This window comes from Taudactylus pleione, unplaced genomic scaffold (assembly GCF_031769625.1).
Source record: "Taudactylus pleione unplaced genomic scaffold, aTauple2 ptg000454l, whole genome shotgun sequence".
Lineage (NCBI taxonomy): Eukaryota > Metazoa > Chordata > Amphibia > Anura > Myobatrachidae > Taudactylus > Taudactylus pleione.
Window position 1 is genome coordinate 3,626,471 of NW_028284856.1, and position 23,985 is coordinate 3,650,455.

A 23,985-nucleotide genomic window follows, 5' to 3' on the forward strand; every position below is an offset into this window, starting at 1 on the left:
TAGAGAGATTTTCCAACTTTAGTAATTGCACAGTAACTAGTAGTTGTCATCATTTGATATGACTTGTTTTTTGTATTACGAACTTTCTGCATTTTTGCAACCTATCACAGAATAGCCTGGATAGCTCAGTCGGTAGAGCATCAGACTTTTAATCTGAGGGTCCAGGGTTCAAGTCCCTGTTCGGGCGAGTGTCTTTTAAGCAATGTGTCATTTTTGTGAAATGGAACATAGTGCAGAGTGTTTAAGAATGTACACCTTCAACCAAGATGCAAATTAAATGTATTTCATCAAGAGACACTAAATGTCAAGCTATTCAGTTCATACTTTTAGTGATAGAGAGATTGTCCAACTTTAGTAATTGCACAGTAACTAGTAGTTGTCATCATTTGATATGACTTGTTTTTTGTATTACGAACTTTCTGCATTTTTGCGACCTATCACAGAAGATCCTGGATAGCTCAGTCGGTAGAGCATCAGACTTTTAATCTGAGGGTACAGGGTTCAAGTCCCTGTTCGGGCGAGTGTCTTTTAAGCAACGTATCATTTTGTGAAATGGAACATATTGCAGAGTGGGAAAATCACAAACTGTTTAAGAATGTACACCTTCAACCAAGAGGCAAATTAAATGTATTTCATCAATAGACACTAAATGTCAAGCTATTCAGATCATACTTTTAGTGATAGAGAGATTTTCCTACTTTAGTAATTGCACAGTAGTTGTCACCATTTGAATTTACTTGGTTTCAGTATTATGAACTTTCTATAGGTTTGCGACAGACTCCAGAAGAGCCTGGAGTCGGTAAAACATCAGAACTTTAATCTGAGGGTCCAGGGTTCAAGTCCCTGTTCGGGCGAGTGTCTTTTAAGCAATGTGTCGTTTTTGTGAAATGGAACATAGTGCAGAGTGGGAAAATCACAAACTGTTTAAGAATGTACACCTTCAACCAAGAGGCAAATTAAATGTATTTCATCAATAGACACTAAATGTCAAGCTATTCAGATAATACTTTTAGTGATAGAGAGATTATCCAACTTTAGTAATTGCACAGTAACTAGTAGTTGTCATCATTTGATATGACTTGTTTTTTGTATTACGAACTTTCTGCATTTTTGCGACCTATCACAGAAGAGCCTGGATAGCTCAGTCGGTAGAGCATCAGACTTTTAATCTGAGGGTCCAGGGTTCAAGGGTCTGTTCGGGCGAGTGTCTTTTAAGCAATGTGTCATTTTGTGAAATGGAACATAGTGCAGAGTGGGAAAATCACAAACTGTTTAAGAATGTACACCTTCAACCAAGAGGCAAATTAAATGTATTTCACCAATAGACACTAAATGTCAAGCTATTCATATCATACTTTTAGTGATAGAGAGATTTTCCTACTTTAGTAATTGCACAGTAGTTGTCACCATTTGAATTTACTTGGTTTTAGTATTACGAACTTTCTATAGGTTTGCGACAAACTCCAGAAGAGCCTGGAGTCGGTAAAACATCAGAACTTTAATCTGAGGGTCCAGGGTTCAAGTCCCTGTTCGGGCGAGTGTCTTTTAAGCAATGTGTCGTTTTTGTGAAATGGAACATAGTGCAGAGTGGGAAAATCACAAACTGTTTAAGAATGTACACCTTCAACCAAGAGGCAAATTAAATGTATTTCATCAATAGACACTAAATGTCAAGCTATTCAGATAATACTTTTAGTGATAGAGAGATTTTCCAACTTTAGTAATTGCACAGTAACTAGTAGTTGTCATCATTTGATATGACTTGTTTTTTGTATTACGAACTTTCTGCATTTTTGCGACCTATCACAGAAGAGCCTGGATAGCTCAGTCGGTAGAGCATCAGACTTTTAATCTGAGGCTCCAGGGTTCAAGTCCCTGTTCGGGCGAGTGTCTTTTAAGCAACGTATCATTTTGTGAAATGGAACATATTGCAGAGTGGGAAAATCACAAACTGTTTAAGAATGTACACCTTCAACCAAGAGGCAAATTAAATGTATTTCATCAATAGACACTAAATGTCAAGCTATTCAGATCATACTTTTAGTGATAGAGAGATTTTCCTAATTTAGTAATTGCACAGTAGTTGTCACCATTTGAATTTACTTGGTTTCAGTATTATGAACTTTCTATAGGTTTGCGACAAACTCCAGAAGAGCCTGGAGTCGGTAAAACATCAGAACTTTAATCTGAGGGTCCAGGGTTCAAGTCCCTGTTCGGGCGAGTGTCTTTTAAGCAATGTGTCGTTTTTGTGAAATGGAACATAGTGCAGAGTGGGAAAATCACAAACTGTTTAAGAATGTACACCTTCAACCAAGAGGCAAATTAAATGTATTTCATCAATAGACACTAAATGTCAAGCTATTCAGATAATACTTTTAGTGATAGAGAGATTTTCCAACTTTAGTAATTGCACAGTAACTAGTAGTTGTCATCATTTGATATGACTTGTTTTTTGTATTACGAACTTTCTGCATTTTTGCGACCTATCACAGAAGAGCCTGGATAGCTCAGTCGGTAGAGCATCAGACTTTTAATCTGAGGCTCCAGGGTTCAAGGGTCTGTTCGGGCGAGTGTCTTTTAAGCAATGTGTCATTTTGTGAAATGGAACATAGTGCAGAGTGGGAAAATCACAAACTGTTTAAGAATGTACACCTTCAACCAAGAGGCAAATTAAATGTATTTCACCAATAGACACTAAATGTCAAGCTATTCATATCATACTTTTAGTGATAGAGAGATTTTCCTACTTTAGTAATTGCACAGTAGTTGTCACCATTTGAATTTACTTGGTTTTAGTATTACGAACTTTCTATAGGTTTGCGACAAACTCCAGAAGAGCCTGGAGTCGGTAAAACATCAGAACTTTAATCTGAGGGTCCAGGGTTCAAGTCCCTGTTCGGGCGAGTGTCTTTTAAGCAATGTGTCATTTTTGTGAAATGGAACATAGTGCAGAGTGGGAAAATCACAAACTGTTTAAGAATGTACACCTTCAACCAAGAGGCAAATTAAATGTATTTCATCAATAGACACTAAATGTCAAGCTATTCAGATAATACTTTTAGTGATAGAGAGATTTTTCAACTTTAGTAATTGCACAGTAACTAGTAGTTGTCATCATTTGATATGACTTGTTTTTTGTATTACGAACTTTCTGCATTTTTGCGACCTATCACAGAAGAGCCTGGATAGCTCAGTCGGTAGAGCATCAGACTTTTAATCTGAGGGTACAGGGTTCAAGTCCCTGTTCGGGCGAGTGTCTTTTAAGCAACGTATCATTTTGTGAAATGGAACATATTGCAGAGTGGGAAAATCACAAACTGTTTAAGAATGTACACCTTCAACCAAGAGGCAAATTAAATGTATTTCATCAATAGACACTAAATGTCAAGCTATTCAGATCATACTTTTAGTGATAGAGAGATTTTCCTACTTTAGTAATTGCACAGTAGTTGTCACCATTTGAATTTACTTGGTTTCAGTATTATGAACTTTCTATAGGTTTGCGACAGACTCCAGAAGAGCCTGGAGTCGGTAAAACATCAGAACTTTAATCTGAGGGTCCAGGGTTCAAGTCCCTGTTCGGGCGAGTGTCTTTTAAGCAATGTGTCATTTTTGTGAAATGGAACATAGTGCAGAGTGGGAAAATCACAAACTGTTTAAGAATGTACACCTTCAACCAAGAGGCAAATTAAATGTATTTCATCAATAGACACTAAATGTCAAGCTATTCAGATAATACTTTTAGTGATAGAGAGATTTTTCAACTTTAGTAATTGCACAGTAACTAGTAGTTGTCATCATTTGATATGACTTGTTTTTTGTATTACGAACTTTCTGCATTTTTGCGACCTATCACAGAAGAGCCTGGATAGCTCAGTCGGTAGAGCATCAGACTTTTAATCTGAGGGTCCAGGGTTCAAGTCCTTGTTCAGGCGAGTGTTTTTTAAGCAATGTGTCGTTTTTGTGAAATGGAACATAGTGCAGAGTGGGAAAATCACAAACTGTTTAAGAATGTACACCTTCAACCAAGAGGCAAATTAAATGTATTTCACCAATAGACACTAAATGTCAAGCTATTCATATCATACTTTTAGTGATAGAGAGATTTTGCTACTTTAGTAATTGCACAGTAGTTGTCACCATTTGAATTTACTTGGTTTTAGTATTACGAACTTTCTATAGGTTTGCGACAAACTCCAGAAGAGCCTGGAGTCGGTAAAACATCAGAACTTTAATCTGAGGGTCCAGGATTCAAGTCCCTGTTCGGGCGAGTGTCTTTTAAGCAATGTGTCGTTTTTGTGAAATGGAACATAGTGCAGAGTGGGAAAATCACAAACTGTTTAAGAATGTACACCTTCAACCAAGAGGCAAATTAAATGTATTTCATCAATAGACACTAAATGTCAAGCTATTCAGATAATACTTTTAGTGATAGAGAGATTTTCCAACTTTAGTAATTGCACAGTAACTAGTAGTTGTCATCATTTGATATGACTTGTTTTTTGTATTACGAACTTTCTGCATTTTTGCGACCTATCACAGAAGAGCCTGGATAGCTCAGTCGGTAGAGCATCAGACTTTTAATCTGAGGGTCCAGGGTTCAAGGGTCTGTTCGGGCGAGTGTCTTTTAAGCAATGTGTCATTTTGTGAAATGGAACATAGTGCAGAGTGGGAAAATCACAAACTGTTTAAGAATGTACACCTTCAACCAAGAGGCAAATTAAATGTATTTCACCAATAGACACTAAATGTCAAGCTATTCATATCATACTTTTAGTGATAGAGAGATTTTCCTACTTTAGTAATTGCACAGTAGTTGTCACCATTTGAATTTACTTGGTTTTAGTATTACGAACTTTCTATAGGTTTGCGACAAACTCCAGAAGAGCCTGGAGTCGGTAAAACATCAGAACTTTAATCTGAGGGTCCAGGGTTCAAGTCCCTGTTCGGGCGAGTGTCTTTTAAGCAATGTGTCGTTTTTGTGAAATGGAACATAGTGCAGAGTGGGAAAATCACAAACTGTTTAAGAATGTACACCTTCAACCAAGAGGCAAATTAAATGTATTTCATCAATAGACACTAAATGTCAAGCTATTCAGATAATACTTTTAGTGATAGAGAGATTTTCCAACTTTAGTAATTGCACAGTAACTAGTAGTTGTCATCATTTGATATGACTTGTTTTTTGTATTACGAACTTTCTGCATTTTTGCGACCTATCACAGAAGAGCCTGGATAGCTCAGTCGGTAGAGCATCAGACTTTTAATCTGAGGCTCCAGGGTTCAAGGGTCTGTTCGGGCGAGTGTCTTTTAAGCAATGTGTCATTTTGTGAAATGGAACATAGTGCAGAGTGGGAAAATCACAAACTGTTTAAGAATGTACACCTTCAACCAAGAGGCAAATTAAATGTATTTCACCAATAGACACTAAATGTCAAGCTATTCATATCATACTTTTAGTGATAGAGAGATTTTCCTACTTTAGTAATTGCACAGTAGTTGTCACCATTTGAATTTACTTGGTTTTAGTATTACGAACTTTCTATAGGTTTGCGACAAACTCCAGAAGAGCCTGGAGTCGGTAAAACATCAGAACTTTAATCTGAGGGTCCAGGGTTCAAGTCCCTGTTCGGGCGAGTGTCTTTTAAGCAATGTGTCATTTTTGTGAAATGGAACATAGTGCAGAGTGGGAAAATCACAAACTGTTTAAGAATGTACACCTTCAACCAAGAGGCAAATTAAATGTATTTCATCAATAGACACTAAATGTCAAGCTATTCAGATAATACTTTTAGTGATAGAGAGATTTTTCAACTTTAGTAATTGCACAGTAACTAGTAGTTGTCATCATTTGATATGACTTGTTTTTTGTATTACGAACTTTCTGCATTTTTGCGACCTATCACAGAAGAGCCTGGATAGCTCAGTCGGTAGAGCATCAGACTTTTAATCTGAGGGTCCAGGGTTCAAGTCCCTGTTCGGGCGAGAGTCTTTTAAGCAACGTATCATTTTGTGAAATGGAACATATTGCAGAGTGGGAAAATCACAAACTGTTTAAGAATGTACACCTTCAACCAAGAGGCAAATTAAATGTATTTCATCAATAGACACTAAATGTCAAGCTATTCAGATCATACTTTTAGTGATAGAGAGATTTTGCTACTTTAGTAATTGCACAGTAGTTGTCACCATTTGAATTTACTTGGTTTTAGTATTACGAACTTTCTATAGGTTTGCGACAAACTCCAGAAGAGCCTGGAGTCGGTAAAACATCAGAACTTTAATCTGAGGGTCCAGGGTTCAAGTCCCTGTTCGGGCGAGTGTCTTTTAAGCAATGTGTCGTTTTTGTGAAATGGAACACAGTGCAGAGTGGGAAAATCACAAACTGTTTAAGAATGTACACCTTCAACCAAGAGGCAAATTAAATGTATTTCATCAATAGACACTAAATGTCAAGCTATTCAGATAATACTTTTAGTGATAGAGAGATTTTCCAACTTTAGTAATTGCACAGTAACTAGTAGTTGTCATCATTTGATATGACTTGTTTTTTGTATTACGAACTTTCTGCATTTTTGCGACCTATCACAGAATAGCCTGGATAGCTCAGTCGGTAGAGCATCAGACTTTTAATCTGAGGGTCCAGGGTTCAAGTCCCTGTTAGGGCGAGTGTCTTTTAAGCAATGTGTCGTTTTTGTGAAATGGAACATAGTGCAGAGTGTTTAAGAATGTACACCTTCAACCAAGATGCAAATTAAATGTATTTCATCAAGAGACACTAAATGTCAAGCTTTTCAGTTCATACTTTTAGTGATAGAGAGATTGTCCAACTTTAGTAATTGCACAGTAACTAGTAGTTGTCATCATTTGATATGACTTGTTTTTTGTATTACGAACTTTCTGCATTTTTGCGACCTATCACAGAAGATCCTGGATAGCTCAGTCGGTAAAGCATCAGACTTTTAATCTGAGGGTACAGGGTTCAAGTCCCTGTTCGGGCGAGTGTCTTTTAAGCAACGTATCATTTTGTGAAATGGAACATATTGCAGAGTGGGAAAATCACAAACTGTTTAAGAATGTACACCTTCAACCAAGAGGCAAATTAAATGTATTTCATCAATAGACACTAAATGTCAAGCTATTCAGATCATACTTTTAGTGATAGAGAGATTTTCCTACTTTAGTAATTGCACAGTAGTTGTCACCATTTGAATTTACTTGGTTTCAGTATTATGAACTTTCTATAGGTTTGCGACAGACTCCAGAAGAGCCTGGAGTCGGTAAAACATCAGAACTTTAATCTGAGGGTCCAGGGTTCAAGTCCCTGTTCGGGCGAGTGTCTTTTAAGCAATGTGTCGTTTTTGTGAAATGGAACATAGTGCAGAGTGGGAAAATCACAAACTGTTTAAGAATGTACACCTTCAACCAAGAGGCAAATTAAATGTATTTCATCAATAGACACTAAATGTCAAGCTATTCAGATAATACTTTTAGTGATAGAGAGATTTTCCAACTTTAGTAATTGCACAGTAACTAGTAGTTGTCATCATTTGATATGACTTGTTTTTTGTATTACGAACTTTCTGCATTTTTGCGACCTATCACAGAAGAGCCTGGATAGCTCAGTCGGTAGAGCATCAGACTTTTAATCTGAGGGTCCAGGGTTCAAGGGTCTGTTCGGGCGAGTGTCTTTTAAGCAATGTGTCATTTTGTGAAATGGAACATAGTGCAGAGTGGGAAAATCACAAACTGTTTAAGAATGTACACCTTCAACCAAGAGGCAAATTAAATGTATTTCACCAATAGACACTAAATGTCAAGCTATTCATATCATACTTTTAGTGATAGAGAGATTTTGCTACTTTAGTAATTGCACAGTAGTTGTCACCATTTGAATTTACTTGGTTTTAGTATTACGAACTTTCTATAGGTTTGCGACAAACTCCAGAAGAGCCTGGAGTCGGTAAAACATCAGAACTTTAATCTGAGGGTCCAGGATTCAAGTCCCTGTTCGGGCGAGTGTCTTTTAAGCAATGTGTCGTTTTTGTGAAATGGAACACATTGCAGAGTGGGAAAATCACAAACTGTTTAAGAATGTACACCTTCAACCAAGAGGCAAATTAAATGTATTTCATCAATAGACACTAAATGTCAAGCTATTCAGATAATACTTTTAGTGATAGAGAGATTTTCCAACTTTAGTAATTGCACAGTAACTAGTAGTTGTCATCATTTGATATGACTTGTTTTTTGTATTACGAACTTTCTGCATTTTTGCGACCTATCACAGAATAGCCTGGATAGCTCAGTCGGTAGAGCATCAGACTTTTAATCTGAGGGTCCAGGGTTCAAGTCCCTGTTCGGGCGAGTGTCTTTTAAGCAATGTGTCGTTTTTGTGAAATGGAACATAGTGCAGAGTGTTTAAGAATGTACACCTTCAACCAAGATGCAAATTAAATGTATTTCATCAAGAGACACTAAATGTCAAGCTTTTCAGTTCATACTTTTAGTGATAGAGAGATTGTCCAACTTTAGTAATTGCACAGTAACTAGTAGTTGTCATCATTTGATATGACTTGTTTTTTGTATTACGAACTTTCTGCATTTTTGCGACCTATCACAGAAGATCCTGGATAGCTCAGTCGGTAGAGCATCAGACTTTTAATCTGAGGGTACAGGGTTCAAGTCCCTGTTCGGGCGAGTGTCTTTTAAGCAACGTATCATTTTGTGAAATGGAACATATTGCAGAGTGGGAAAATCACAAACTGTTTAAGAATGTACACCTTCAACCAAGAGGCAAATTAAATGTATTTCATCAATAGACACTAAATGTCAAGCTATTCAGATCATACTTTTAGTGATAGAGAGATTTTCCTACTTTAGTAATTGCACAGTAGTTGTCACCATTTGAATTTACTTGGTTTCAGTATTATGAACTTTCTATAGGTTTGCGACAGACTCCAGAAGAGCCTGGAGTCGGTAAAACATCAGAACTTTAATCTGAGGGTCCAGGGTTCAAGTCCCTGTTCGGGCGAGTGTCTTTTAAGCAATGTGTCGTTTTTGTGAAATGGAACATAGTGCAGAGTGGGAAAATCACAAACTGTTTAAGAATGTACACCTTCAACCAAGAGGCAAATTAAATGTATTTCATCAATAGACACTAAATGTCAAGCTATTCAGATAATACTTTTAGTGATAGAGAGATTTTTCAACTTTAGTAATTGCACAGTAACTAGTAGTTGTCATCATTTGATATGACTTGTTTTTTGTATTACGAACTTTCTGCATTTTTGCGACCTATCACAGAAGAGCCTGGATAGCTCAGTCGGTAGAGCATCAGACTTTTAATCTGAGGGTCCAGGGTTCAAGTCCCTGTTCGGGCGAGTGTTTTTTAAGCAATGTGTCATTTTTGTGAAATGGAACATAGTGCAGAGTGGGAAAATCACAAACTGTTTAAGAATGTACACCTTCAACCAAGAGGCAAATTAAATGTATTTCACCAATAGACACTAAATGTCAAGCTATTCATATCATACTTTTAGTGATAGAGAGATTTTGCTACTTTAGTAATTGCACAGTAGTTGTCACCATTTGAATTTACTTGGTTTTAGTATTACGAACTTTCTATAGGTTTGCGACAAACTCCAGAAGAGCCTGGAGTCGGTAAAACATCAGAACTTTAATCTGAGGGTCCAGGATTCAAGTCCCTGTTCGGGCGAGTGTCTTTTAAGCAATGTGTCGTTTTTGTGAAATGGAACACAGTGCAGAGTGGGAAAATCACAAACTGTTTAAGAATGTACACCTTCAACCAAGAGGCAAATTAAATGTATTTCATCAATAGACACTAAATGTCAAGCTATTCAGATAATACTTTTAGTGATAGAGAGATTTTTCAACTTTAGTAATTGCACAGTAACTAGTAGTTGTCATCATTTGATATGACTTGTTTTTTGTATTACGAACTTTCTGCATTTTTGCGACCTATCACAGAAGAGCCTGTATAGCTCAGTCGGTAGAGCATCAGACTTTTAATCTGAGGGTCCAGGGTTCAAGTCCTTGTTCAGGCGAGTGTTTTTTAAGCAATGTGTCGTTTTTGTGAAATGGAACATAGTGCAGAGTGGGAAAATCACAAACTGTTTAAGAATGTACACCTTCAACCAAGAGGCAAATTAAATGTATTTCACCAATAGACACTAAATGTCAAGCTATTCATATCATACTTTTAGTGATAGAGAGATTTTGCTACTTTAGTAATTGCACAGTAGTTGTCACCATTTGAATTTACTTGGTTTTAGTATTACGAACTTTCTATAGGTTTGCGACAAACTCCAGAAGAGCCTGGAGTCGGTAAAACATCAGAACTTTAATCTGAGGGTCCAGGATTCAAGTCCCTGTTCGGGCGAGTGTCTTTTAAGCAATGTGTCGTTTTTGTGAAATGGAACATAGTGCAGAGTGGGAAAATCACAAACTGTTTAAGAATGTACACCTTCAACCAAGAGGCAAATTAAATGTATTTCATCAATAGACACTAAATGTCAAGCTATTCAGATAATACTTTTAGTGATAGAGAGATTTTCCAACTTTAGTAATTGCACAGTAACTAGTAGTTGTCATCATTTGATATGACTTGTTTTTTGTATTACGAACTTTCTGCATTTTTGCGACCTATCACAGAAGAGCCTGGATAGCTCAGTCGGTAGAGCATCAGACTTTTAATCTGAGGGTCCAGGGTTCAAGGGTCTGTTCGGGCGAGTGTCTTTTAAGCAATGTGTCATTTTGTGAAATGGAACATAGTGCAGAGTGGGAAAATCACAAACTGTTTAAGAATGTACACCTTCAACCAAGAGGCAAATTAAATGTATTTCACCAATAGACACTAAATGTCAAGCTATTCATATCATACTTTTAGTGATAGAGAGATTTTCCTACTTTAGTAATTGCACAGTAGTTGTCACCATTTGAATTTACTTGGTTTTAGTATTACGAACTTTCTATAGGTTTGCGACAAACTCCAGAAGAGCCTGGAGTCGGTAAAACATCAGAACTTTAATCTGAGGGTCCAGGGTTCAAGTCCCTGTTCGGGCGAGTGTCTTTTAAGCAATGTGTCATTTTTGTGAAATGGAACATAGTGCAGAGTGGGAAAATCACAAACTGTTTAAGAATGTACACCTTCAACCAAGAGGCAAATTAAATGTATTTCATCAATAGACACTAAATGTCAAGCTATTCAGATAATACTTTTAGTGATAGAGAGATTTTTCAACTTTAGTAATTGCACAGTAACTAGTAGTTGTCATCATTTGATATGACTTGTTTTTTGTATTACGAACTTTCAGCATTTTTGCGACCTATCACAGAAGAGCCTGGATAGCTCAGTCGGTAGAGCATCAGACTTTTAATCTGAGGGTCCAGGGTTCAAGTCCCTGTTCGGGCGAGTGTCTTTTAAGCAACGTATCATTTTGTGAAATGGAACATATTGCAGAGTGGGAAAATCACAAACTGTTTAAGAATGTACACCTTCAACCAAGAGGCAAATTAAATGTATTTCATCAATAGACACTAAATGTCAAGCTATTCAGATCATACTTTTAGTGATAGAGAGATTTTGCTACTTTAGTAATTGCACAGTAGTTGTCACCATTTGAATTTACTTGGTTTTAGTATTACGAACTTTCTATAGGTTTGCGACAAACTCCAGAAGAGCCTGGAGTCGGTAAAACATCAGAACTTTAATCTGAGGGTCCAGGGTTCAAGTCCCTGTTCGGGCGAGTGTCTTTTAAGCAATGTGTCTTTTTTGTGAAATGGAACACAGTGCAGAGTGGGAAAATCACAAACTGTTTAAGAATGTACACCTTCAACCAAGAGGCAAATTAAATGTATTTCATCAATAGACACTAAATGTCAAGCTATTCAGATAATACTTTTAGTGATAGAGAGATTTTCCAACTTTAGTAATTGCACAGTAACTAGTAGTTGTCATCATTTGATATGACTTGTTTTTTGTATTACGAACTTTCTGCATTTTTGCGACCTATCACAGAATAGCCTGGATAGCTCAGTCGGTAGAGCATCAGACTTTTAATCTGAGGGTCCAGGGTTCAAGTCCCTGTTAGGGCGAGTGTCTTTTAAGCAATGTGTCGTTTTTGTGAAATGGAACATAGTGCAGAGTGTTTAAGAATGTACACCTTCAACCAAGATGCAAATTAAATGTATTTCATCAAGAGACACTAAATGTCAAGCTTTTCAGTTCATACTTTTAGTGATAGAGAGATTGTCCAACTTTAGTAATTGCACAGTAACTAGTAGTTGTCATCATTTGATATGACTTGTTTTTTGTATTACGAACTTTCTGCATTTTTGCGACCTATCACAGAAGATCCTGGATAGCTCAGTCGGTAAAGCATCAGACTTTTAATCTGAGGGTACAGGGTTCAAGTCCCTGTTCGGGCGAGTGTCTTTTAAGCAACGTATCATTTTGTGAAATGGAACATATTGCAGAGTGGGAAAATCACAAACTGTTTAAGAATGTACACCTTCAACCAAGAGGCAAATTAAATGTATTTCATCAATAGACACTAAATGTCAAGCTATTCAGATCATACTTTTAGTGATAGAGAGATTTTCCTACTTTAGTAATTGCACAGTAGTTGTCACCATTTGAATTTACTTGGTTTCAGTATTATGAACTTTCTATAGGTTTGCGACAGACTCCAGAAGAGCCTGGAGTCGGTAAAACATCAGAACTTTAATCTGAGGGTCCAGGGTTCAAGTCCCTGTTCGGGCGAGTGTCTTTTAAGCAATGTGTCGTTTTTGTGAAATGGAACATAGTGCAGAGTGGGAAAATCACAAACTGTTTAAGAATGTACACCTTCAACCAAGAGGCAAATTAAATGTATTTCATCAATAGACACTAAATGTCAAGCTATTCAGATAATACTTTTAGTGATAGAGAGATTTTCCAACTTTAGTAATTGCACAGTAACTAGTAGTTGTCATCATTTGATATGACTTGTTTTTTGTATTACGAACTTTCTGCATTTTTGCGACCTATCACAGAAGAGCCTGGATAGCTCAGTCGGTAGAGCATCAGACTTTTAATCTGAGGGTCCAGGGTTCAAGGGTCTGTTCAGGCGAGTGTCTTTTAAGCAATGTGTCATTTTGTGAAATGGAACATAGTGCAGAGTGGGAAAATCACAAACTGTTTAAGAATGTACACCTTCAACCAAGAGGCAAATTAAATGTATTTCACCAATAGACACTAAATGTCAAGCTATTCATATCATACTTTTAGTGATAGAGAGATTTTGCTACTTTAGTAATTGCACAGTAGTTGTCACCATTTGAATTTACTTGGTTTTAGTATTACGAACTTTCTATAGGTTTGCGACAAACTCCAGAAGAGCCTGGAGTCGGTAAAACATCAGAACTTTAATCTGAGGGTCCAGGATTCAAGTCCCTGTTCGGGCGAGTGTCTTTTAAGCAATGTGTCGTTTTTGTGAAATGGAACACAGTGCAGAGTGGGAAAATCACAAACTGTTTAAGAATGTACACCTTCAACCAAGAGGCAAATTAAATGTATTTCATCAATAGACACTAAATGTCAAGCTATTCAGATAATACTTTTAGTGATAGAGAGATTTTCCAACTTTAGTAATTGCACAGTAACTAGTAGTTGTCATCATTTGATATGACTTGTTTTTTGTATTACGAACTTTCTGCATTTTTGCGACCTATCGCAGAATAGCCTGGATAGCTCAGTCGGTAGAGCATCAGACTTTTAATCTGAGGGTCCAGGGTTCAAGTCCCTGTTCGGGCGAGTGTCTTTTAAGCAATGTGTCGTTTTTGTGAAATGGAACATAGTGCAGAGTGTTTAAGAATGTACACCTTCAACCAAGATGCAAATTAAATGTATTTCATCAAGAGACACTAAATGTCAAGCTTTTCAGTTCATACTTTTAGTGATAGAGAGATTGTCCAACTTTAGTAATTGCACAGTAACTAGTAGTTGTCATCATTTGATATGACTTGTTTTTTGTATTACGAACTTTCTGCATTTTTGCGACCTATCACAGAAGATCCTGGATAGCTCAGTCGGTAGAGCATCAGACTTTTAATCTGAGGGTACAGGGTTCAAGTCCCTGTTCGGGCGAGTGTCTTTTAAGCAACGTATCATTTTGTGAAATGGAACATATTGCAGAGTGGGAAAATCACAAACTGTTTAAGAATGTACACCTTCAACCAAGAGGCAAATTAAATGTATTTCATCAATAGACACTAAATGTCAAGCTATTCAGATCATACTTTTAGTGATAGAGAGATTTTCCTACTTTAGTAATTGCACAGTAGTTGTCACCATTTGAATTTACTTGGTTTCAGTATTATGAACTTTCTATAGGTTTGCGACAGACTCCAGAAGAGCCTGGAGTCGGTAAAACATCAGAACTTTAATCTGAGGGTCCAGGGTTCAAGTCCCTGTTCGGGCGAGTGTCTTTTAAGCAATGTGTCGTTTTTGTGAAATGGAACATAGTGCAGAGTGGGAAAATCACAAACTGTTTAAGAATGTACACCTTCAACCAAGAGGCAAATTAAATGTATTTCATCAATAGACACTAAATGTCAAGCTATTCAGATAATACTTTTAGTGATAGACAGATTTTTCAACTTTAGTAATTGCACAGTAACTAGTAGTTGTCATCATTTGATATGACTTGTTTTTTGTATTACGAACTTTCTGCATTTTTGCGACCTATCACAGAAGAGCCTGGATAGCTCAGTCGGTAGAGCATCAGACTTTTAATCTGAGGGTCCAGGGTTCAAGTCCCTGTTCGGGCGAGTGTTTTTTAAGCAATGTGTCATTTTTGTGAAATGGAACATAGTGCAGAGTGGGAAAATCACAAACTGTTTAAGAATGTACACCTTCAACCAAGAGGCAAATTAAATGTATTTCACCAATAGACACTAAATGTCAAGCTATTCATATCATACTTTTAGTGATAGAGAGATTTTGCTACTTTAGTAATTGCACAGTAGTTGTCACCATTTGAATTTACTTGGTTTTAGTATTACGAACTTTCTATAGGTTTGCGACAAACTCCAGAAGAGCCTGGAGTCGGTAAAACATCAGAACTTTAATCTGAGGGTCCAGGATTCAAGTCCCTGTTCGGGCGAGTGTCTTTTAAGCAATGTGTCGTTTTTGTGAAATGGAACACAGTGCAGAGTGGGAAAATCACAAACTGTTTAAGAATGTACACCTTCAACCAAGAGGCAAATTAAATGTATTTCATCAATAGACACTAAATGTCAAGCTATTCAGATAATACTTTTAGTGATAGAGAGATTTTTCAACTTTAGTAATTGCACAGTAACTAGTAGTTGTCATCATTTGATATGACTTGTTTTTTGTATTACGAACTTTCTGCATTTTTGCGACCTATCACAGAAGAGCCTGGATAGCTCAGTCGGTAGAGCATCAGACTTTTAATCTGAGGCTCCAGGGTTCAAGTCCTTGTTCAGGCGAGTGTTTTTTAAGCAATGTGTCGTTTTTGTGAAATGGAACATAGTGCAGAGTGGGAAAATCACAAACTGTTTAAGAATGTACACCTTCAACCAAGAGGCAAATTAAATGTATTTCACCAATAGACACTAAATGTCAAGCTATTCAGATCATACTTTTAGTGATAGAGAGATTTTGCTACTTTAGTAATTGCACAGTAGTTGTCACCATTTGAATTTACTTGGTTTTAGTATTACGAACTTTCTATAGGTTTGCGACAAACTCCAGAAGAGCCTGGAGTCGGTAAAACATCAGAACTTTAATCTGAGGGTCCAGGATTCAAGTCCCTGTTCGGGCGAGTGTCTTTTAAGCAATGTGTCGTTTTTGTGAAATGGAACATAGTGCAGAGTGGGAAAATCACAAACTGTTTAAGAATGTACACCTTCAACCAAGAGGCAAATTAAATGTATTTCATCAATAGACACTAAATGTCAAGCTATTCAGATAATACTTTTAGTGATAGAGAGATTTTCCAACTTTAGTAATTGCACAGTAACTAGTAGTTGTCATCATTTGATATGACTTGTTTTTTGTATTACGAACTTTCTGCATTTTTGCGACCTATCACAGAAGAGCCTGGATAGCTCAGTCGGTAGAGCATCAGACTTTTAATCTGAGGGTCCAGGGTTCAAGGGTCTGTTCGGGCGAGTGTCTTTTAAGCAATGTGTCATTTTGTGAAATGGAACATAGTGCAGAGTGGGAAAATCACAAACTGTTTAAGAATGTACACCTTCAACCAAGAGGCAAATTAAATGTATTTCACCAATAGACACTAAATGTCAAGCTATTCATATCATACTTTTAGTGATAGAGAGATTTTCCTACTTTAGTAATTGCACAGTAGTTGTCACCATTTGAATTTACTTGGTTTTAGTATTACGAACTTTCTATAGGTTTGCGACAAACTCCAGAAGAGCCTGGAGTCGGTAAAACATCAGAACTTTAATCTGAGGGTCCAGGGTTCAAGTCCCTGTTCAGGCGAGTGTCTTTTAAGCAATGTGTCATTTTTGTGAAATGGAACATAGTGCAGAGTGGGAAAATCACAAACTGTTTAAGAATGTACACCTTCAACCAAGAGGCAAATTAAATGTATTTCATCAATAGACACTAAATGTCAAGCTATTCAGATAATACTTTTAGTGATAGAGAGATTTTTCAACTTTAGTAATTGCACAGTAACTAGTAGTTGTCATCATTTGATATGACTTGTTTTTTGTATTACGAACTTTCTGCATTTTTGCGACCTATCACAGAAGAGCCTGGATAGCTCAGTCGGTAGAGCATCAGACTTTTAATCTGAGGGTCCAGGGTTCAAGTCCCTGTTCGGGCGAGTGTCTTTTAAGCAACGTATCATTTTGTGAAATGGAACATATTGCAGAGTGGGAAAATCACAAACTGTTTAAGAATGTACACCTTCAACCAAGAGGCAAATTAAATGTATTTCATCAATAGACACTAAATGTCAAGCTATTCAGATCATACTTTTAGTGATAGAGAGATTTTGCTACTTTAGTAATTGCACAGTAATTGTCACCATTTGAATTTACTTGGTTTTAGTATTACGAACTTTCTATAGGTTTGCGACAAACTCCAGAAGAGCCTGGAGTCGGTAAAACATCAGAACTTTAATCTGAGGGTCCAGGGTTCAAGTCCCTGTTCGGGCGAGTGTCTTTTAAGCAATGTGTCGTTTTTGTGAAATGGAACACAGTGCAGAGTGGGAAAATCACAAACTGTTTAAGAATGTACACCTTCAACCAAGAGGCAAATTAAATGTATTTCATCAATAGACACTAAATGTCAAGCTATTCAGATCATACTTTTAGTGATAGAGAGATTTTGCTACTTTAGTAATTGCACAGTAGTTGTCACCATTTGAATTTACTTGGTTTTAGTATTACGAACTTTCTATAGGTTTGCGACAAACTCCAGAAGAGCCTGGAGTCGGTAAAACATCAGAACTTTAATCTGAGGGTCCAGGGTTCAAGTCCCTGTTCGGGCGAGTGTCTTTTAAGCAATGTGTCGTTTTTGTGAAATGGAACACAGTGCAGAGTGGGAAAATCACAAACTGTTTAAGAATGTACACCTTCAACCAAGAGGCAAATTAAATGTATTTCATCAATAGACACTAAATGTCAAGCTATTCAGATAATACTTTTAGTGATAGAGAGATTTTCCAACTTTAGTAATTGCACAGTAACTAGTAGTTGTCATCATTTGATATGACTTGTTTTTTGTATTACGAACTTTCTGCATTTTTGCGACCTATCACAGAAGAGCCTGGATAGCTCAGTCGGTAGAGCATCAGACTTTTAATCTGAGGGTCCAGGGTTCAAGTCCCTGTTCGGGCGAGTGTCTTTTAAGCAACGTATCATTTTGTGAAATGGAACATATTGCAGAGTGGGAAAATCACAAACTGTTTAAGAATGTACACCTTCAACCAAGAGGCAAATTAAATGTATTTTATCAATAGACACTAAATGTCAAGCTATTCAGATCATACTTTTAGTGATAGAGAGATTTTCCTACTTTAGTAATTGCACAGTAGTTGTCACCATTTGAATTTACTTGGTTTCAGTATTATGAACTTTCTATAGGTTTGCGACAGACTCCAGAAGAGCCTGGAGTCGGTAAAACATCAGAACTTTAATCTGAGGGTCCAGGGTTCAAGTCCCTGTTCGGGCGAGTGTCTTTTAAGCAATGTGTCATTTTTGTGAAATGGAACATAGTGCAGAGTGGGAAAATCACAAACTGTTTAAGAATGTACACCTTCAACCAAGAGGCAAATTAAATGTATTTCATCAATAGACACTAAATGTCAAGCTATTCAGATAATACTTTTAGTGATAGAGAGATTTTTCAACTTTAGTAATTGCACAGTAACTAGTAGTTGTCATCATTTGATATGACTTGTTTTTTGTATTACGAACTTTCTGCATTTTTGCGACCTATCACAGAAGAGCCTGGATAGCTCAGTCGGTAGAGCATCAGACTTTTAATCTGAGGGTCCAGGGTTCAAGTCCTTGTTCGGGCGAGTGTTTTTTAAGCAATGTGTCGTTTTTGTGAAATGGAACATAGTGCAGAGTGGGAAAATCACAAACTGTTTAAGAATGTACACCTTCAACCAAGAGGCAAATTAAATGTATTTCACCAATAGACACTAAATGTCAAGCTATTCATATCATACTTTTAGTGATAGAGAGATTTTGCTACTTTAGTAATTGCACAGTAGTTGTCACCATTTGAATTTACTTGGTTTTAGTATTACGAACTTTCTATAGGTTTGCGACAAACTCCAGAAGAGCCTGGAGTCGGTAAAACATCAGAACTTTAATCTGAGGGTCCAGGATTCAAGTCCCTGTTCGGGCGAGTGTCTTTTAAGCAATGTGTCGTTTTTGTGAAATGGAACATAGTGCAGAGTGGGAAAATCACAAACTGTTTAAGAATGTACACCTTCAACCAAGAGGCAAATTAAATGTATTTCATCAATAGACACTAAATGTCAAGCTATTCAGATAATACTTTTAGTGATAGAGAGATTTTCCAACTTTAGTAATTGCACAGTAACTAGTAGTTGTCATCATTTGATATGACTTGTTTTTTGTATTACGAACTTTCTGCATTTTTGCGACCTATCACAGAAGAGCCTGGATAGCTCAGTCGGTAGAGCATCAGACTTTTAATCTGAGGGTCCAGGGTTCAAGGGTCTGTTCGGGCGAGTGTCTTTTAAGCAATGTGTCATTTTGTGAAATGGAACATAGTGCAGAGTGGGAAAATCACAAACTGTTTAAGAATGTACACCTTCAACCAAGAGGCAAATTAAATGTATTTCATCAATAGACACTAAATGTCAAGCTATTCATATCATACTTTTAGTGATAGAGAGATTTTCCTACTTTAGTAATTGCACAGTAGTTGTCACCATTTGAATTTACTTGGTTTTAGTATTACGAACTTTCTATAGGTTTGCGACAAACTCCAGAAGAGCCTGGAGTCGGTAAAACATCAGAACTTTAATCTGAGGGTCCAGGGTTCAAGTCCCTGTTCGGGCGAGTGTCTTTTAAGCAATGTGTCATTTTTGTGAAATGGAACATAGTGCAGAGTGGGAAAATCACAAACTGTTTAAGAATGTACACCTTCAACCAAGAGGCAAATTAAATGTATTTCATCAATAGACACTAAATGTCAAGCTATTCAGATAATACTTTTAGTGATAGAGAGATTTTTCAACTTTAGTAATTGCACAGTAACTAGTAGTTGTCATCATTTGATATGACTTGTTTTTTGTATTACGAACTTTCTGCATTTTTGCGACCTATCACAGAAGAGCCTGGATAGCTCAGTCGGTAGAGCATCAGACTTTTAATCTGAGGGTACAGGGTTCAAGTCCCTGTTCGGGCGAGTGTCTTTTAAGCAACGTATCATTTTGTGAAATGGAACATATTGCAGAGTGGGAAAATCACAAACTGTTTAAGAATGTACACCTTCAACCAAGAGGCAAATTAAATGTATTTCATCAATAGACACTAAATGTCAAGCTATTCAGATCATACTTTTAGTGATAGAGAGATTTTCCTACTTTAGTAATTGCACAGTAGTTGTCACCATTTGAATTTACTTGGTTTCAGTATTATGAACTTTCTATAGGTTTGCGACAGACTCCAGAAGAGCCTGGAGTCGGTAAAACATCAGAACTTTAATCTGAGGGTCCAGGGTTCAAGTCCCTGTTCGGGCGAGTGTCTTTTAAGCAATGTGTCATTTTTGTGAAATGGAACATAGTGCAGAGTGGGAAAATCACAAACTGTTTAAGAATGTACACCTTCAACCAAGAGGCAAATTAAATGTATTTCATCAATAGACACTAAATGTCAAGCTATTCAGATAATACTTTTAGTGATAGAGAGATTTTTCAACTTTAGTAATTGCACAGTAACTAGTAGTTGTCATCATTTGATATGACTTGTTTTTTGTATTACGAACTTTCTGCATTTTTGCGACCTATCACAGAAGAGCCTGGATAGCTCAGTCGGTAGAGCATCAGACTTTTAATCTGAGGGTCCAGGGTTCAAGTCCTTGTTCGGGCGAGTGTTTTTTAAGCAATGTGTCGTTTTTGTGAAATGGAACATAGTGCAGAGTGGGAAAATCACAAACTGTTTAAGAATGTACACCTTCAACCAAGAGGCAAATTAAATGTATTTCACCAATAGACACTAAATGTCAAGCTATTCATATCATACTTTTAGTGATAGAGAGATTTTGCTACTTTAGTAATTGCACAGTAGTTGTCACCATTTGAATTTACTTGGTTTTAGTATTACGAACTTTCTATAGGTTTGCGACAAACTCCAGAAGAGCCTGGAGTCGGTAAAACATCAGAACTTTAATCTGAGGGTCCAGGATTCAAGTCCCTGTTCGGGCGAGTGTCTTTTAAGCAATGTGTCGTTTTTGTGAAATGGAACATAGTGCAGAGTGGGAAAATCACAAACTGTTTAAGAATGTACACCTTCAACCAAGAGGCAAATTAAATGTATTTCATCAATAGACACTAAATGTCAAGCTATTCAGATAATACTTTTAGTGATAGAGAGATTTTCCAACTTTAGTAATTGCACAGTAACTAGTAGTTGTCATCATTTGATGACTTGTTTTTTGTATTACGAACTTTCTGCATTTTTGCGACCTATCACAGAAGAGCCTGGATAGCTCAGTCGGTAGAGCATCAGACTTTTAATCTGAGGGTCCAGGGTTCAAGGGTCTGTTCGGGCGAGTGTCTTTTAAGCAATGTGTCATTTTGTGAAATGGAACATAGTGCAGAGTGGGAAAATCACAAACTGTTTAAGAATGTACACCTTCAACCAAGAGGCAAATTAAATGTATTTCACCAATAGACACTAAATGTCAAGCTATTCATATCATACTTTTAGTGATAGAGAGATTTTCCTACTTTAGTAATTGCACAGTAGTTGTCACCATTTGAATTTACTTGGTTTTAGTATTACGAACTTTCTATAGGTTTGCGACAAACTCCAGAAGAGCCTGGAGTCGGTAAAACATCAGAACTTTAATCTGAGGGTCCAGGGTTCAAGTCCCTGTTCGGGCGAGTGTCTTTTAAGCAATGTGTCATTTTTGTGAAATGGAACATAGTGCAGAGTGGGAAAATCACAAACTGTTTAAGAATGTACACCTTCAACCAAGAGGCAAATTAAATGTATTTCATCAATAGACACTAAATGTCAAGCTATTCAGATAATACTTTTAGTGATAGAGAGATTTTTCAACTTTAGTAATTGCACAGTAACTAGTAGTTGTCATCATTTGATATGACTTGTTTTTTGTATTACGAACTTTCTGCATTTTTGCGACCTATCACAGAAGAGCCTGGATAGCTCAGTCGGTAGAGCATCAGACTTTTAATCTGAGGGTCCAGGGTTCAAGTCCCTGTTCGGGCGAGTGTCTTTTAAGCAACGTATCATTTTGTGAAATGGAACATATTGCAGAGTGGGAAAATCACAAACTGTTTAAGAATGTACACCTTCAACCAAGAGGCAAATTAAATGTATTTCATCAATAGACACTAAATGTCAAGCTATTCAGATCATACTTTTAGTGATAGAGAGATTTTGCTACTTTAGTAATTGCACAGTAGTTGTCACCATTTGAATTTACTTGGTTTTAGTATTACGAACTTTCTATAGGTTTGCGACAAACTCCAGAAGAGCCTGGAGTCGGTAAAACATCAGAACTTTAATCTGAGGGTCCAGGGTTCAAGTCCCTGTTCGGGCGAGTGTCTTTTAAGCAATGTGTCGTTTTTGTGAAATGGAACACAGTGCAGAGTGGGAAAATCACAAACTGTTTAAGAATGTACACCTTCAACCAAGAGGCAAATTAAATGTATTTCATCAATAGACACTAAATGTCAAGCTATTCAGATAATACTTTTAGTGATAGAGAGATTTTCCAACTTTAGTAATTGCACAGTAACTAGTAGTTGTCATCATTTGATATGACTTGTTTTTTGTATTACGAACTTTCTGCATTTTTGCGACCTATCACAGAATAGCCTGGATAGCTCAGTCGGTAGAGCATCAGACTTTTAATCTGAGGGTCCAGGGTTCAAGTCCCTGTTAGGGCGAGTGTCTTTTAAGCAATGTGTCGTTTTTGTGAAATGGAACATAGTGCAGAGTGTTTAAGAATGTACACCTTCAACCAAGATGCAAATTAAATGTATTTCATCAAGAGACACTAAATGTCAAGCTTTTCAGTTCATACTTTTAGTGATAGAGAGATTGTCCAACTTTAGTAATTGCACAGTAACTAGTAGTTGTCATCATTTGATATGACTTGTTTTTTGTATTACGAACTTTCTGCATTTTTGCGACCTATCACAGAAGATCCTGGATAGCTCAGTCGGTAAAGCATCAGACTTTTAATCTGAGGGTACAGGGTTCAAGTCCCTGTTCGGGCGAGTGTCTTTTAAGCAACGTATCATTTTGTGAAATGGAACATATTGCAGAGTGGGAAAATCACAAACTGTTTAAGAATGTACACCTTCAACCAAGAGGCAAATTAAATGTATTTCATCAATAGACACTAAATGTCAAGCTATTCAGATCATACTTTTAGTGATAGAGAGATTTTCCTACTTTAGTAATTGCACAGTAGTTGTCACCATTTGAATTTACTTGGTTTCAGTATTATGAACTTTCTATAGGTTTGCGACAGACTCCAGAAGAGCCTGGAGTCGGTAAAACATCAGAACTTTAATCTGAGGGTCCAGGGTTCAAGTCCCTGTTCGGGCGAGTGTCTTTTAAGCAATGTGTCGTTTTTGTGAAATGGAACATAGTGCAGAGTGGGAAAATCACAAACTGTTTAAGAATGTACACCTTCAACCAAGAGGCAAATTAAATGTATTTCATCAATAGACACTAAATGTCAAGCTATTCAGATAATACTTTTAGTGATAGAGAGATTTTCCAACTTTAGTAATTGCACAGTAACTAGTAGTTGTCATCATTTGATATGACTTGTTTTTTGTATTACGAACTTTCTGCATTTTTGCGACCTATCACAGAAGAGCCTGGATAGCTCAGTCGGTAGAGCATCAGACTTTTAATCTGAGGGTCCAGGGTTCAAGGGTCTGTTCGGGTGAGTGTCTTTTAAGCAATGTGTCGTTTTTGTGAAATGGAACATAGTGCAGAGTGTTTAAGAATGTACACCTTCAACCAAGATGCAAATTAAATGTATTTCATCAAGAGACACTAAATGTCAAGCTTTTCAGTTCATACTTTTAGTGATAGAGAGATTGTCCAACTTTAGTAATTGCACAGTAACTAGTAGTTGTCATCATTTGATATGACTTGTTTTTTGTATTACGAACTTTCTGCATTTTTGCGACCTATCACAGAAGAGCCTGGATAGCTCAGTCGGTAGAGCAT

General features: G+C 36.9%; 20 non-coding genes across 20 annotated transcripts; all 20 read left to right on the forward strand.

The window, feature by feature from the left end:
* The first annotated feature begins 114 nt into the window (after window positions 1-114).
* On the forward strand, window positions 115-187 carry TRNAK-UUU (transfer RNA lysine (anticodon UUU)). The gene has a single exon. It is a non-coding gene; the product is annotated as a tRNA-Lys (tRNA).
* A 1,626-nt stretch (window positions 188-1,813) lies between these two features.
* Window positions 1,814-1,886, forward strand: TRNAK-UUU (transfer RNA lysine (anticodon UUU)). Its single transcript has one exon. It is a non-coding gene; the product is annotated as a tRNA-Lys (tRNA).
* Window positions 1,887-3,179: 1,293 nt separating this feature from the next.
* On the forward strand, window positions 3,180-3,252 carry TRNAK-UUU (transfer RNA lysine (anticodon UUU)). The gene has a single exon. It is a non-coding gene; the product is annotated as a tRNA-Lys (tRNA).
* Window positions 3,253-3,862: 610 nt separating this feature from the next.
* Window positions 3,863-3,935, forward strand: TRNAK-UUU (transfer RNA lysine (anticodon UUU)). Its single transcript has one exon. It is a non-coding gene; the product is annotated as a tRNA-Lys (tRNA).
* Window positions 3,936-5,912: 1,977 nt separating this feature from the next.
* Window positions 5,913-5,985, forward strand: TRNAK-UUU (transfer RNA lysine (anticodon UUU)). Its single transcript has one exon. It is a non-coding gene; the product is annotated as a tRNA-Lys (tRNA).
* Window positions 5,986-6,595: 610 nt separating this feature from the next.
* TRNAK-UUU (transfer RNA lysine (anticodon UUU)) lies at window positions 6,596-6,668 on the forward strand. Its single transcript has one exon. It is a non-coding gene; the product is annotated as a tRNA-Lys (tRNA).
* Window positions 6,669-8,294: 1,626 nt separating this feature from the next.
* Window positions 8,295-8,367, forward strand: TRNAK-UUU (transfer RNA lysine (anticodon UUU)). Its single transcript has one exon. It is a non-coding gene; the product is annotated as a tRNA-Lys (tRNA).
* A 943-nt stretch (window positions 8,368-9,310) lies between these two features.
* Window positions 9,311-9,383, forward strand: TRNAK-UUU (transfer RNA lysine (anticodon UUU)). Its single transcript has one exon. It is a non-coding gene; the product is annotated as a tRNA-Lys (tRNA).
* A 611-nt stretch (window positions 9,384-9,994) lies between these two features.
* TRNAK-UUU (transfer RNA lysine (anticodon UUU)) lies at window positions 9,995-10,067 on the forward strand. Its single transcript has one exon. It is a non-coding gene; the product is annotated as a tRNA-Lys (tRNA).
* Window positions 10,068-11,361: 1,294 nt separating this feature from the next.
* TRNAK-UUU (transfer RNA lysine (anticodon UUU)) lies at window positions 11,362-11,434 on the forward strand. The gene has a single exon. It is a non-coding gene; the product is annotated as a tRNA-Lys (tRNA).
* A 610-nt stretch (window positions 11,435-12,044) lies between these two features.
* On the forward strand, window positions 12,045-12,117 carry TRNAK-UUU (transfer RNA lysine (anticodon UUU)). Its single transcript has one exon. It is a non-coding gene; the product is annotated as a tRNA-Lys (tRNA).
* Window positions 12,118-13,743: 1,626 nt separating this feature from the next.
* TRNAK-UUU (transfer RNA lysine (anticodon UUU)) lies at window positions 13,744-13,816 on the forward strand. Its single transcript has one exon. It is a non-coding gene; the product is annotated as a tRNA-Lys (tRNA).
* Window positions 13,817-14,759: 943 nt separating this feature from the next.
* TRNAK-UUU (transfer RNA lysine (anticodon UUU)) lies at window positions 14,760-14,832 on the forward strand. Its single transcript has one exon. It is a non-coding gene; the product is annotated as a tRNA-Lys (tRNA).
* A 1,978-nt stretch (window positions 14,833-16,810) lies between these two features.
* TRNAK-UUU (transfer RNA lysine (anticodon UUU)) lies at window positions 16,811-16,883 on the forward strand. Its single transcript has one exon. It is a non-coding gene; the product is annotated as a tRNA-Lys (tRNA).
* Window positions 16,884-17,828: 945 nt separating this feature from the next.
* Window positions 17,829-17,901, forward strand: TRNAK-UUU (transfer RNA lysine (anticodon UUU)). The gene has a single exon. It is a non-coding gene; the product is annotated as a tRNA-Lys (tRNA).
* A 610-nt stretch (window positions 17,902-18,511) lies between these two features.
* Window positions 18,512-18,584, forward strand: TRNAK-UUU (transfer RNA lysine (anticodon UUU)). The gene has a single exon. It is a non-coding gene; the product is annotated as a tRNA-Lys (tRNA).
* Window positions 18,585-19,878: 1,294 nt separating this feature from the next.
* TRNAK-UUU (transfer RNA lysine (anticodon UUU)) lies at window positions 19,879-19,951 on the forward strand. The gene has a single exon. It is a non-coding gene; the product is annotated as a tRNA-Lys (tRNA).
* A 610-nt stretch (window positions 19,952-20,561) lies between these two features.
* Window positions 20,562-20,634, forward strand: TRNAK-UUU (transfer RNA lysine (anticodon UUU)). Its single transcript has one exon. It is a non-coding gene; the product is annotated as a tRNA-Lys (tRNA).
* A 1,292-nt stretch (window positions 20,635-21,926) lies between these two features.
* On the forward strand, window positions 21,927-21,999 carry TRNAK-UUU (transfer RNA lysine (anticodon UUU)). Its single transcript has one exon. It is a non-coding gene; the product is annotated as a tRNA-Lys (tRNA).
* Window positions 22,000-22,609: 610 nt separating this feature from the next.
* TRNAK-UUU (transfer RNA lysine (anticodon UUU)) lies at window positions 22,610-22,682 on the forward strand. The gene has a single exon. It is a non-coding gene; the product is annotated as a tRNA-Lys (tRNA).
* Window positions 22,683-23,985: the final 1,303 nt, after the last annotated feature.